Source organism: Crassostrea angulata, unplaced genomic scaffold (genome assembly GCF_025612915.1).
Source record: "Crassostrea angulata isolate pt1a10 unplaced genomic scaffold, ASM2561291v2 HiC_scaffold_167, whole genome shotgun sequence".
Taxonomy (NCBI): Eukaryota; Metazoa; Mollusca; class Bivalvia; order Ostreida; family Ostreidae; genus Magallana; species Magallana angulata.
The window spans coordinates 722,698-735,393 of NW_026441720.1; the positions used below are offsets into that span (position 1 = coordinate 722,698).

The 12,696-nt window shown below is 30.9% G+C and overlaps 1 pseudogene; it reads left to right on the forward strand.

Annotated features, from left to right (window-relative positions):
- The window catches only part of LOC128169661 (hemicentin-2-like), a 143,719-nt pseudogene extending 132,190 nt beyond the window's left edge, over nucleotides 1–11,529 (forward strand).
- The last annotated feature ends 1,167 nt before the right edge of the window (nucleotides 11,530–12,696 follow it).

The window sequence follows — 12,696 nt, forward strand, 5'->3', positions numbered from 1 at the left end:
ACAAAGCATGATCCCTACACGTATTCAAACCGAGTGTGGATTGTCGCTTTATTTAAATATACGTTAGTAGGTGGGTCAATTGAACTCCAAAAGTCAGTAACTGTTACCGTTACGTAATTTAGTTCCAAATATATTTCCAAATATAAGGCATTTTTTGATATAAACATTCATCATCTGTGTTGCTTTTTATTTTGCAATTGTTCTGGGTTGCATAGTAAACATCGAATATGTTAAATGGAATAGTCAGCACCCCGACTTGTAACAACATATTTTCCAAGTTTTGACTAAAGTTAAGTATAAAGGTGATCACAATATAATATTTTTTGGAGGGATGGTCCGAATTTCTAATATGTTGTTCAAAAGCTTAAAATCAGAGTACATTCACTTCCATTGTTTGCCCAAAAAATAATTTCGTTAAAAAATTGTTATTGGTATTACCTAACCTATTTTTGCCCCCCCCCCCCCCCCCCAACCCCCCCCCCCCAACTATGTTCATCCCCATATTTATGAATTGTATATTCAAATATGTCGTTATCATTTTCTTTTTTAATCTCTTCCCCTAGAATGTGAATTTCAAAGTCATATTTTTTTCTGTAAAAATGTAAAAACGACTTTATTTTTAAGTTTTTATTTTGTTTTTTTCCATAGGCAAACCGATAGCAGATAAGACTGTAATTACACTAGAGGTGACGTTCACAACGGGAATTGAATTTTCAACCACGATAATTGTTATCCTAAGCCTCTTTACGAATTAGAGTATAAAAACGGAACAAGAAACAACCAAATGATAAATAATATCACAAGAAATGCAGAGAATAATTTCACTACATGTATTTATTTCAAGCAAACAGTTGTTGATCAAAGTAGTTTTGGGCTTTATTATCTCCGAACGAGCAATATCTTTGGAGAATCAACAGTTCTTGTGATTGTGATCGAACAAAGTAAGTGATTATATATTTCGAGCTTGAAACGAAATACCTGTACATTTAATTTGAAATGTTATTCTCGTAATTCTAATATTATTGTGTAATAGTTGTTATAAGTAAGATATTCTGGAAGGGTAAAACGAAACACATTTTGATGTAGAACAATTAACATATGAGAGCAGATAGTAAAACATAATTTTAAAATTATTTTTGTGAAAAAAATCAAATGAATCTGTGTTAAGGAAAAGGAAGACCAGAGACACCAAGGAACATATCAGTCATATGTGAAAGAACACAAGCCAGAGTTCAATGGATATCATCTTTTAATCACGGCGATCCACAGCTTTTTACTGTTATTATTTTGAATGGTCGAGATGGAACTAATATGTCTTATCGTTTTCACGACAATGGTGAAAATGAACTTCATGTTGCACACGTAAGCAATCTTCAACCCTCTGTGACATACTGGTTTTATATGTCTGCAAAGAACAGTTATGGATCCAGTTCCTCAGAAGTCATCAGATGCAACACAGTACAAGGTTTAACTAAAATATAGGTTCAATATAGTGGTCTAGATATATATGACTTCTCTGTTCTTAGCTCACCTGAGCTGAAAGCTCAAGTTAGCTATTCTGATCAGATTTTGTTTGTCGTCCGTCTGTCCGTATATTTTCACATTTTCGACATCTGTGAACCGCCAGACCAATTTCAACATGGCACAATGCAACCTAAGACAAAGGGAATTCAAAACTGAGAAAATTAAGGAATACACCTTTTTACAAGGGTAGATAATTAGGAATTATTGAGATTTTTTTAGAAATCTTTAAGAAATGTTTGTCGTCCGTCTGTCCGTAAATTTTCACATTTTTGACATCTGTGAACCGCCAGACTAATTTCAACTAAACATGGCACAATGCAACCTAAGACAAAGTGAATTCAAAACTGTGAAAATTAAGGAATACACCTTTTTACAAGGGAAGATAATTAGGAATTATTGAGATTTTTTGAGAAATCTTTAGAAATCTTCTTATCAAGAACCATTTGGCCAGGAAAGCACAAATTTGTGTTGAAGTATCCTCAGGTATTGTAGATTCAGAGTTGTGAAATTCATGACCCCCGGGGGTAGGGTGGGTGCCCCACGATGGAGAGGGTCGAATTTTTACATAGGAATATAAAGAGTAAATACTTAAAAATCTTCTTTTCAGAACAAATCAACCAGGAAAGCTGAAACTTGTGTGGAGACATCCTCATGTAGTGTAGATTCAAAGTTATTAAAATCATGACTCAAAAGAGAAGGGCGGGCCAACAATGGGGGATCGAATTTTACAAATGTATATATAGAGTAAATCCATAAAATTCTCCTCGGAAACCAATCAACCAGGAAAGTTGAAGCTTATGTGGAAGCATCCCCCAGGTAGTGTAGATTCAAAGTTGTGAAAATCATAACTCCCAGGAGTAGGGCGTGCCCACAATGGGGGGGGGGGGGTCGAATTTTACAAAGGAATATAAAGAGTAAATTTTTAAAAATCTTCTCATATACAATTTGGCCAGGAAAGCTTAAACTTATGTGGAAGCATCCTCAGGTAGTGTAAATTCACGTTTGTTCAAATCATGATCCCTGGTGGTAGGATGGTGTCACAACAGGGAAGGGGACAAATATTTACGTAGGAATATATAAAGAAAATTTTTTAATTTTCTAAAAATCTATTTGCCTAAAAAAGCTGTAAGTTAGGTGAAAGCAACTTCAGATAGTTTGGATTCAAATTCGTTAAAATCAAAATTTTGCGGAGTAGGGTGGGAACACATTGGGGATCTAGTTGTACAAAAAAACCATTTTAATTATTCACAAAAACTGAAGTGTTATCATGTATGGTTTTACTTATATGCAAGCATTTGACATATTGCTAATTCTTGAAAATTGTTTAGACTTAAGCCCCTGGACAATTCTTGGGTCTCACAAAGGCTTAGAGTGTGATGTAGGTTTACATCCCGTTTATAAACAATTGTTTAGGATCTTTTTGAGAACTGCAATGCTCAACATGTGAGATGACTATAAAATCATCTGGGACAGGATCATAAATACAAGAATTCCCGGGGGGGGGGGGGGGTTGAACTTTTATTTACACAGGATCTACATGCATTATACCACATTGTCCATTTATTTTTCTTATTACTCCATTAAGCTGATTTTATCATGCATATTGTTGCTCAGGTGAGCGATGTGCCCCATGGGCCTGTTGTTTATACACAGAGTACTCTCGTAAGTGTATTATGTAAAACTTATTCATTGCTGTTTATAGCCCGAAGAGCAAGGCGAGTATTGTACCTTGAGAGTAGCTATATCATCAGGTTGATCGAAAAATAATTTTGTTTTTTTTTATATGATTCAGTAACAAACTGATACAGACATATCAAATGAGTTGTTATTAGGCCAAAAAAAACCTTTAATCATTTTTTAAAAGTCGGACTAATGTCATTGCCAAACACAATGCAAAACGCAAATTTTTTTGGATGACAGAATTCGTAATAACCAATTCCCCAATACCAGTCTAGTCCAATTAAAAAAAAGAAAGTAATATTCACTTCAAAAGTCACGCGCGTGGTTAATATCAAACAGTTATTAATGACTTTGGGGGTCATAACGATAAGCTACCCGAAAAGAACAATATTATATTTAAAGGGTAGTCAATCCTTATTCATCCCTCATCAACATTAATTGTTTAATAATATGGTTCAGAAATAACTGAAAGAAACATGAAAGTCAGTGCTATTTTATCCCGGAGTTTGTGCGCGTGAAAGTCTGTTTAAAGTCATCAGCAAACAGTTTGAAACGCGAAGATATGTTAAGATGAACTTTTGTCACGTCAATCGTCATGTGTGAAGATAAATTGTAAAATAATAGCATCTCTTACGAAATAACTTAAAATTTATATGAGTAAAGGGGAAAAATATTGGAGATAACTGATTGGAAAGTAATATTTGTGAGATTTAAAATTTTACAATGACTCAATAAAATTTTTAGCGTTATTTTGTCTCTTCAAATATATTAAGGTAACTCCGTACCTATAAAATTATGGGTTCAAAGTTAAAAAACGTAACTTGTTTAAACTTATTGGACTTGAATTTCATAAAAAAAATAAAGAAAATATATAGGTATCCATACTATTTAAGATGTAAGGTAATAAAAACCAAAGGCTGAAATTATCATCTGAAAATCACACTTTTTCTTGTTTAAAAATTAAATGAAAGTGGTTGGATACTTGTTTATATATTTAAATTGTATTGCTTACTATGCCAGAAAACTAAAATTAATAAAAAAGAAAAGAAAAATTGTTTACATTATAAAAATTATAGCATTTAGATATATCACTTAGAGAAAATTGGAAAAGAGTTATTTCCCTTTGTCATTATTGAATTATGTCGAATATAAGGATGAAAAACGCTTATAAAATATCTCCAAGTAAACACTGATTTGAGTTTTTGATGTGCACCTATAATAACTTTTAATGAATTCATGGTTTATGTAAAATGTATGACGTCACAGGAGGGTGGATTTACTTTAACTTGTCCGAAAAATTAACTTCTCTAAATTTGAAAAATCGTATCAAAATATTTTTCTTCCAATAAAACCGTTTTATGTAACTAGAAAAGATTTATTCGTAGAGGTAGCAAGCTCTCAGACAGAAGTAGTTGCTGGAAGTGTTGGAGGGGTGCTGGTTTTGGCCATAATTGTACTGATTCTTGGGATTATTGTTCAAAGACGCTACTCATGCATCTGTAACATAGGTAATTATTTAGCAACTCATGGTTTTCATTAGCAATTTTATGTAGCAGACAACAGTTTAATTTTTTATCTCACCCTAAGTCAAAGATAATTTTTATATATTTCTACATCACAAATTTAAAAACATTTATACTGATTACGGAAATACACAAACCACTAAGCGAATCCGTTGTAAAAGAATATAAATGATCAGGCTGTTTGAATGATCGAAAAAATGTTTAAACGTTTAAATAAACACCTTTTTAAAGAAGATTATATTGTCGCTAAGTATGCTAAGTATGATTTAACTGGACATTAAAGACATTAAAAAAAACTTGAATAAAGATTTCAAATTTTACGAATTCCTCATACAGTACCCGAAGATATTCAATAGTATAAAAATACCAAAAAGCTGCTTTAACTTTGTTTACTAATTAAATCACATGTTGAACTGCTTTTTGCACATTGTTTGACTCATTAAACGTTTTGATAAAAAAAGATTTTAGATTTGGGTTTAATTATCTCAATTGTATTTTGTTTTGGGAAGAATGGGCGTGTGATACATCCTTATCTATTTATCGTTATTGATAAATCAACAGTATCACTAATGATTGGACTTCTTTCATAAATAGTTATATTTTACTGTCATAAACATCTGGAAGTAAAATCATGTTGAATAAGTATAAAGAAAAAAATTGATATTTTCAGTAGAAATGCTTCTGAAATTATTGTTTTCATTTATTTCATTTTTTAGCATTTGAGAAAAAAGATAGGTAAGGTGTAATTAGTGTTTATAACAATGAGTGTTTAAACATTTACAAATAACAGTAATTTGTTTTATTTTGAAATAATCATTCTAAATGTTGCTTGATTTATAGTAAAAACTACTGAAAAAAGAAACTTTTTTATGAAATAAAATTTAAAACTTTTTCAGAGTTTTCTCTTTGCTATCTGGATTAACATTTTTTTGCGTTTTCATCGGCATATAAAAATTAAATCCTTGTGCTGTCAGGCCATTGGTTTCATTTGTAAGCGGGAATGTTAAGGCTTCCCGAATGATTTTACAGCGATGTGAAGAAAGCCACTTGTCTGTAATTCATATGACATGAAGTCATAATCAACTTTGACGTTACGATAGGCATTCCATTCGATATATCTCGGGGAATGTCTCGTAACGTTAAAAGTAAATTATGTTGAAATAGTAATTAAACGGCTTGTTTCCATTACATAGATGCTGTCGTCAATGTTAGAGGTACGAAATGTATTCATACAAATATTTAGTATAAAATAATCAGCAGTTTTAAAGCTTTGTTTAAAGTAAATGAATGTATGTTAATAATAATTTAAAGGCTCTATCTGCTATACATGTAATCAACTAAAAGAAGAGAATTAAATTCGTTAAAAAAATCGGTGAAAGATAGTACAATTTTTACATATATTACAGAAAATTGGTTGAGAATATAATAACCGATGTGATTCTTACTTGAAAACATACAAATTTACTTCGAGTTTAAGTGAATGGGTTTTGATTTGTAAAAATGTGCCTTATTTTCATGAATTGACAAACTGTATTGACAATATTTAAAAAAAATGAATATCTATTCAAAGCCAAAGCAAGAGCTTCAAATTATTGAATATATGACATTCAAATATCTTTCTTAGCAACATTTATGATTTAGTGTCATTAATCAAATGCGTCGAAGTAATTAAACAAGGTAGGATACGTCACAAAATGATTCATATAAAATGATGAACATCGTTGTCAAAAATGCTATAGAAATTTCAAGAAAAACTGTCTGTAAGAATATTTTTGGTTGATTCACACAATACTGTTTGCAAGCCGTATTTTAGCTTCGGGACGCCTGAACATTCTTGCCTATTTTTCCTTTTCTTCCTTTTCTATTTTTTTTTGTTTTTAAGATTTAGAATAAATCTCTGTTATATATTGTGAAAGTGTTATAAAACCTTGTGCAATATAGGTATATGTTTAGAATTCGCTATTTGTGTTATTAATTTGATTTAGAAATAAAACAGTTGACACAAACAAAGAGGCATCTAACTACACAACCATACAAGGTAAAGACAAGCTCTTAATGTTCATTTTTTTTTTCAATTAACCTATAATTCAAATGTCACTTCACCTTGCTAAAAAAACTAAACAAAAAGAAAACATTATTAAAATTCATGATCATAAATTCATACTTTTTCCAAAAGGCAACACATAATTCATTATGAATTCTTTCTAATACTTCTCTCGGTATTTTTAAATAGATGCAGATATAGGCAATATATAATGCTTAATTTAAACAATTTTTTGATATCTTTTTGTTAAATTTTAGAACAACAAGAATATACAGCAAGGTATGTTAATTTGTATAAACTTTTCAACTAAAATGCTTAATTTGTAAATGCATTGCTTTGACTTATGTTGGTAACCATTACTACTTTTAAAACTAAAATAAATTGATTGATTTGCATTATTTTCTTTTTTTCTCCTACTACCGACACATTAATGTTATGCGCATCACTAAATACTCTCTACACAAGGTCGAGAGCACTATTCATGCTTTACTGCATTCAAGCAACACTACATTGGACGCAAAGATAAGTGGTATATGCTACGAGTTTTGCAGTCGTGGCTTCCGCGCCTAATCGTAGCGTTAAAAACATGTTAAATTAACTGAGAGTGCAGCTTAAAAGAAACAGTCGTTTGATATCCGAGATGTAGGTGACGCATACAATTTTGTTTAAACCTCAGTCACAACTGTTCGTATGTGCTTCGACAGGTGGTCTATAGTGATTTTTAATGAAAATTGTGAGACACGCAAGTGCATCATAAGGTTTTGGAAGGATGTCAAGGGATAATTTTTCCTTGTCAATGTTACACCTTTGAATGTTGTTACATCTGTGTTAATTATTTGTTGAACTTTTTTGAAAACTCTTTGACAAAACTTTTAATTGAAAGTAAAAATCTGCAGTGAATTACTTTGCTTACAAATGTTAATTGTTTACACTATTTGCACCATTTACATTCCATTCATTATAAAAATCAAAGTCTACAAATTCTGATTTCAATATCATTATGATAGTCATGAGGGATAGGCTTTAGGGGGGCCTCCCCCTAAAATTTTTTTTAAAAAGGACGCAAAAATACCACTTTTGAGAGTAAAATATTGTAAGTTTCAACAAATTAGTTATGAGTGTTTTATTTAACAATATGTAAATTTAAAATATTTTATTTCCTATTCTCAGTCACTACATTCATTTCGAAATAAAAGCAAACCAAACTTATATGTTTTGTTTTTGAAATATACACCGTATCATTAACCATACTCTGCATGTTTTAGTAAACAAATAATTCTAATGCTAATTAAAGAACCGACCCTGTGCAAGTATGATAATTACTGCTTTCGATTTGTTTAATGATTTTTTTAACTAATCAAAGTTAATGTCAACTTTGTTTTAAATTTAAAATTGTACACAAATTTTAAATTTTGCTTTACAAAATTATGTGTAGGTAATTGCCTTTTTGCCTCACAGTACGCTACGCCACCGTACGCTCAATAATCAGCTGTCATCTCCTATCTCCAAAAATGCACACGATTTTATCTAAGCACATTTACAAGTTGAAGTGCCTCGGGAATCCTTTGCCTGTTCTCTGTAATCGTCCTCAATACCTAGTTCCTTCACATCTTGTTTTTCTTCTTTGCCTTCCACCTTTTTTTTCAGCGAGAACATACTTGATTTGATTTTGATAAATGGTTAATTAATACAATCTGCCGATGCTTTTTACGTCCTGGGGATATATATATATATATATATATATATATATATATATATATATATATATATATATATATATATATATATATATATATATATATATATTAAAACTCATGATTATATGTACTAAATGTATTTCATTTAAATTTAATTGAAAAGTGTTTTATCAAAAAATCCGTTAGCAAATGTCCTGGCTTTTCCTTTTTTCTTGCGACGCTCGCATATAATTGAGCTCCATATCATCTTAAGGAAATCAATTTTACATGAAATGAATGTTCCACGTTAAGTCATTGTCCGTGCCTAATCAACAATTAGAGATAAATAATTATAAAAACAAATGCCTTCAGATAATTATCGATATGATTTTATTTTCATCATACAAACATCCTAATTATCCAAAAAATAACCGATTAGAAGAAACATAAATTGTTCTCCTCAAGTACATGTCTTCGAAAGTAAACCATGGGGATTAATTAATAGCCGTTTAACCAGTGACCCCGATGGAAAAGAGTGAACTTACGGATCAAACATGCTAAGATTAGAAAACTGTTTATTCGTAGCCCAAAAACTGTCACATAAAGAAAAATGATTAAAATGTTTTTATTTTTTTTATTCATTTCATTACGAGCAATCGACTTAGAAAATTTTAATCGATGATCGGTTTGATTAATAATCGAGTACTCGTTGACAGCATACGTTTCTAGAAATCGTGGTGATTGTTGTGCATGTCCAACAGCCAACGTGCGTGCTTGGAAGCAACACCCTTCCAAAACCTTAAGATGCACTTGCGTGTCTTGCAATTTTTTTTTTCAAATCCGCCCGCAGACCATCCGTAGAAGCACATACGACCAGTTATGACCGAGGTTTTAGTAATATCTACCGGAAGACGAACAAATCAGCTAAAAAACAAGCACACACAAATTTTCAATCATTGTAGAACGTTTCCTTTTCCCTGTATCACGATGTTATATCATTGCACATGTAATAATCATACATTGTAGTATATTGTGCAGTGACAACATGGACTTAGGAAAACGGAGCGTTTATTTTGTAGAGAATAAAACCCTTAAAAACGACGGCACGTTGTTACTTTCATTAATTTACTATCGCTTATCTCTATGATGGATGTCGCCGACGGAGTCGCAATTCAGACGCAATCGACGTGTAAGACCGAAACACATGCTCAATATAAAGGTAGAGAAAGACAGAAGTATCCGTGCATGATTCGTATACATTGGCAATTGTTTCGAAGAATTGTAGCTTTTTTATTAAGTCCACCTTAGTTCCTCAGTTCCACATACCGGTATTTATTCTTTTAATTAAATAAATGATTATTTAAAAATTTACATAACAAATTTGCAAAACTTTGCCTAAGAAAAACGAACATATCTCATCTTTAAAATGGTGTGCAACATTGCATTATTGACAATAGTAACAGAAGTTCAAAGCTTATGTTAAATTTGGCTGTTTAAAGACCCTTGTTTGATCGTTAAAAACAATTTTTAACTATTCATAAAAGTGTAAACAAATAATCATTTGCAAGCAGTAGAATGTATTATGTTTTCTTGTTGTAAAAATGACCTCAGTTTGTTAATTTGTATCTTTTGAGAACAAACCAAGAAGTTTTTGTGACGTCATATGCATCTTTTGTTAAACCGATTATATAAAAAAATTGTTGCCGTTCAACCTTCTAATAAGTTAGCTGTAGCCGTCCAATAAGTTTATACCTATTAGATATCTACTGGATTAGTGCAGATAATTGGGATCATCAACATTAATACACAAAAACACAATAGGTTGTCCATTTTCTTGGGAATTTATCAGCTTTTACGCGCAAACTGCGTAAAACATCCATGAAAATTGAATTTTACAGATCCAAACACCAATTTCTAGCGACATAAACAAAACCCTATTGTTGAGATTCTGAAATCATAAATTCACTCAGTTGAACGTGCTTGATTAGTGTCATTCTTTTGTATGAAATTGGATCGGAGAAGATTTCTGCATTTAAACGGACACTCATAAATCCTTTCAAATTTTTATAAATCGTACAGAATCAAACCATCCTCTACCGTTGTTTTTAAGGAAAATGTGCAGGGATTTCGATATATGCTCTCCTTTTCATATGCAATGTTGACTAATAGGACCACTGCAAAACAAATGTTTGTGTATCAAATCATGCTTCATCGTCTTTACGAGTGTTCCTTCATTTAAGATTTAGTTTATTTACATACCAAAACGCAAAATGAACTGTGTTAAGCCTAATGCTTATTGTTATCATATTGTATGGTGAATTATACTGTAGATTCCTTATTTTTCGCGAGTACTTAGTTCCGTGATTCAACCGTTTTGCATCAAAACGCAAGAATATGAAACCGCAAACACAAGATTTTTATCTTAAATTCTTCAGTTTACATCCGTCAGAAAAATGACAGCGAGATTATTAAACCCGCGAGATGCCCCTCTCACGATTCTACGTGGATATTAATTCCTCGCGTTTATTTAGGAATTTACAGTATGCATGACGCAGAACGATCGTTAAAAACTGCTCATTAGCAATGAAAAGACAAAACGTGTTAGGTACGTTATAAGCCGAGTTTCCGGACTATAACCAATAAAGTAAATATGAGGTTTATTTTACAATTGTCTTTGATTTAATAATCAATATTTAATTTTGGATGTATATTGCAGGAACATGTATGACAATTTAACATCAAATTCAAACGCAAACCAATACGAAGATATTCTAAAGAAAGGTAGTGCAAACTGATCTTAATTTACAGTTGTTTAATAATTTGAATAATATATCTTACTCTTTTTTTTTTTTATCTTTTACAGTTTATTTGTTTATATCAAAGGGTTTTCCCTAAAAAGATAGATTATAGATAAAGAATGCAAACATTTTTTTAAAGCAATAGTTAACGTCGATAGTTTTTCAAATTTAAAATTTCTGCTCATCCTAAGTAAATTTTCAAGTCTGCTTGAGCTTTTTGTAAAAATCTGCACAAATTATAAATAAATATTTATTTCTATTGCAGATAATAATGGATATGATAAGTATCTATCTATCTATCTATCTATCTATCTATCTATCTATCTATCTATCTATCTATTTCTTTCTGAATAACTTTCTTTCTCTCAATCCTCACAAATTTCATTAAAAGCATTTGATAATTAAGAATTTGTTTGTAGAAAATTATATGAAAAATTGCAAAAAGGTGATGTTAAAAACAATATAATGAAGCAAATTTCACTAAACAGAGGATACCATTGAAAACTAAAGGTATATGTACTACTATATATTTCCGAACTATTAAAATATCTATTTCAATTTCTGACTTGTAAAGGTTCACTATTAAAATTAAAAAGCTGTCTAATAAGTGTAATGTCATGTTAATTGAAGAAAAACGGTAAGAAGACACATAAAAATAGTTCCAGTCAATAATTTCGTAGCTGTAATGCTACGGTGTTTAACAGTAAAGTGATTTAATATCAATTAATCTAAGAAAATCGAAGATATCGAACAGTAACATATTGGAGAAACAGTAATTGTAATAAAAAAATAACAGCAGCACAACAACTGTGAATACGTGCTTTAAAGACTAAAAAAACACTTTTTAAAAATGTTTCGAAGTGCTCAAAGTTTACATTCCAGTAGTTTGAAATGGTATATCTGACTTAATTGAAGTTAGTTTATCTTATTTGCTTGGGTCCATCTTATCTAACAACATCTAACCAAATATATTATATCAGTTTTGAAATCAAATGTCATCGCGCTGAAAAAAAAATAATTTTATCATTAGCAGGATGATCTATCTTAGAAAACATATGAAGTTAGATTTAGAGATAGTTAAGGTGGATAACAGTTTTGTGTTGAAGATTTAATTAATCCTATTAGTTTCCGTGATTCCTTTAAGGCGTTTGTATTTTTGCATCCATCAAATATTTAGTTCTTATCACAATATCAATTTATCTTTTTGTAGGTTCAAAGGATGACAATTTCGTGATCCAGAATACTGAAGTTTATGTAAACACATCATTTATGAAGTAAACCATTACATGTATCTATGCCATGTACGTACAAACAAGTGGAGTTGATCAGAACCTTCTTTTCAAACACTGTACAAGGATTTGTCGTCTTCTCTCTGGATTTTGTATTAATTTCACGACACACATGAGTGTACTCTCTACATTTTAAACTTTTTTTAAATTTAGATTTCACTT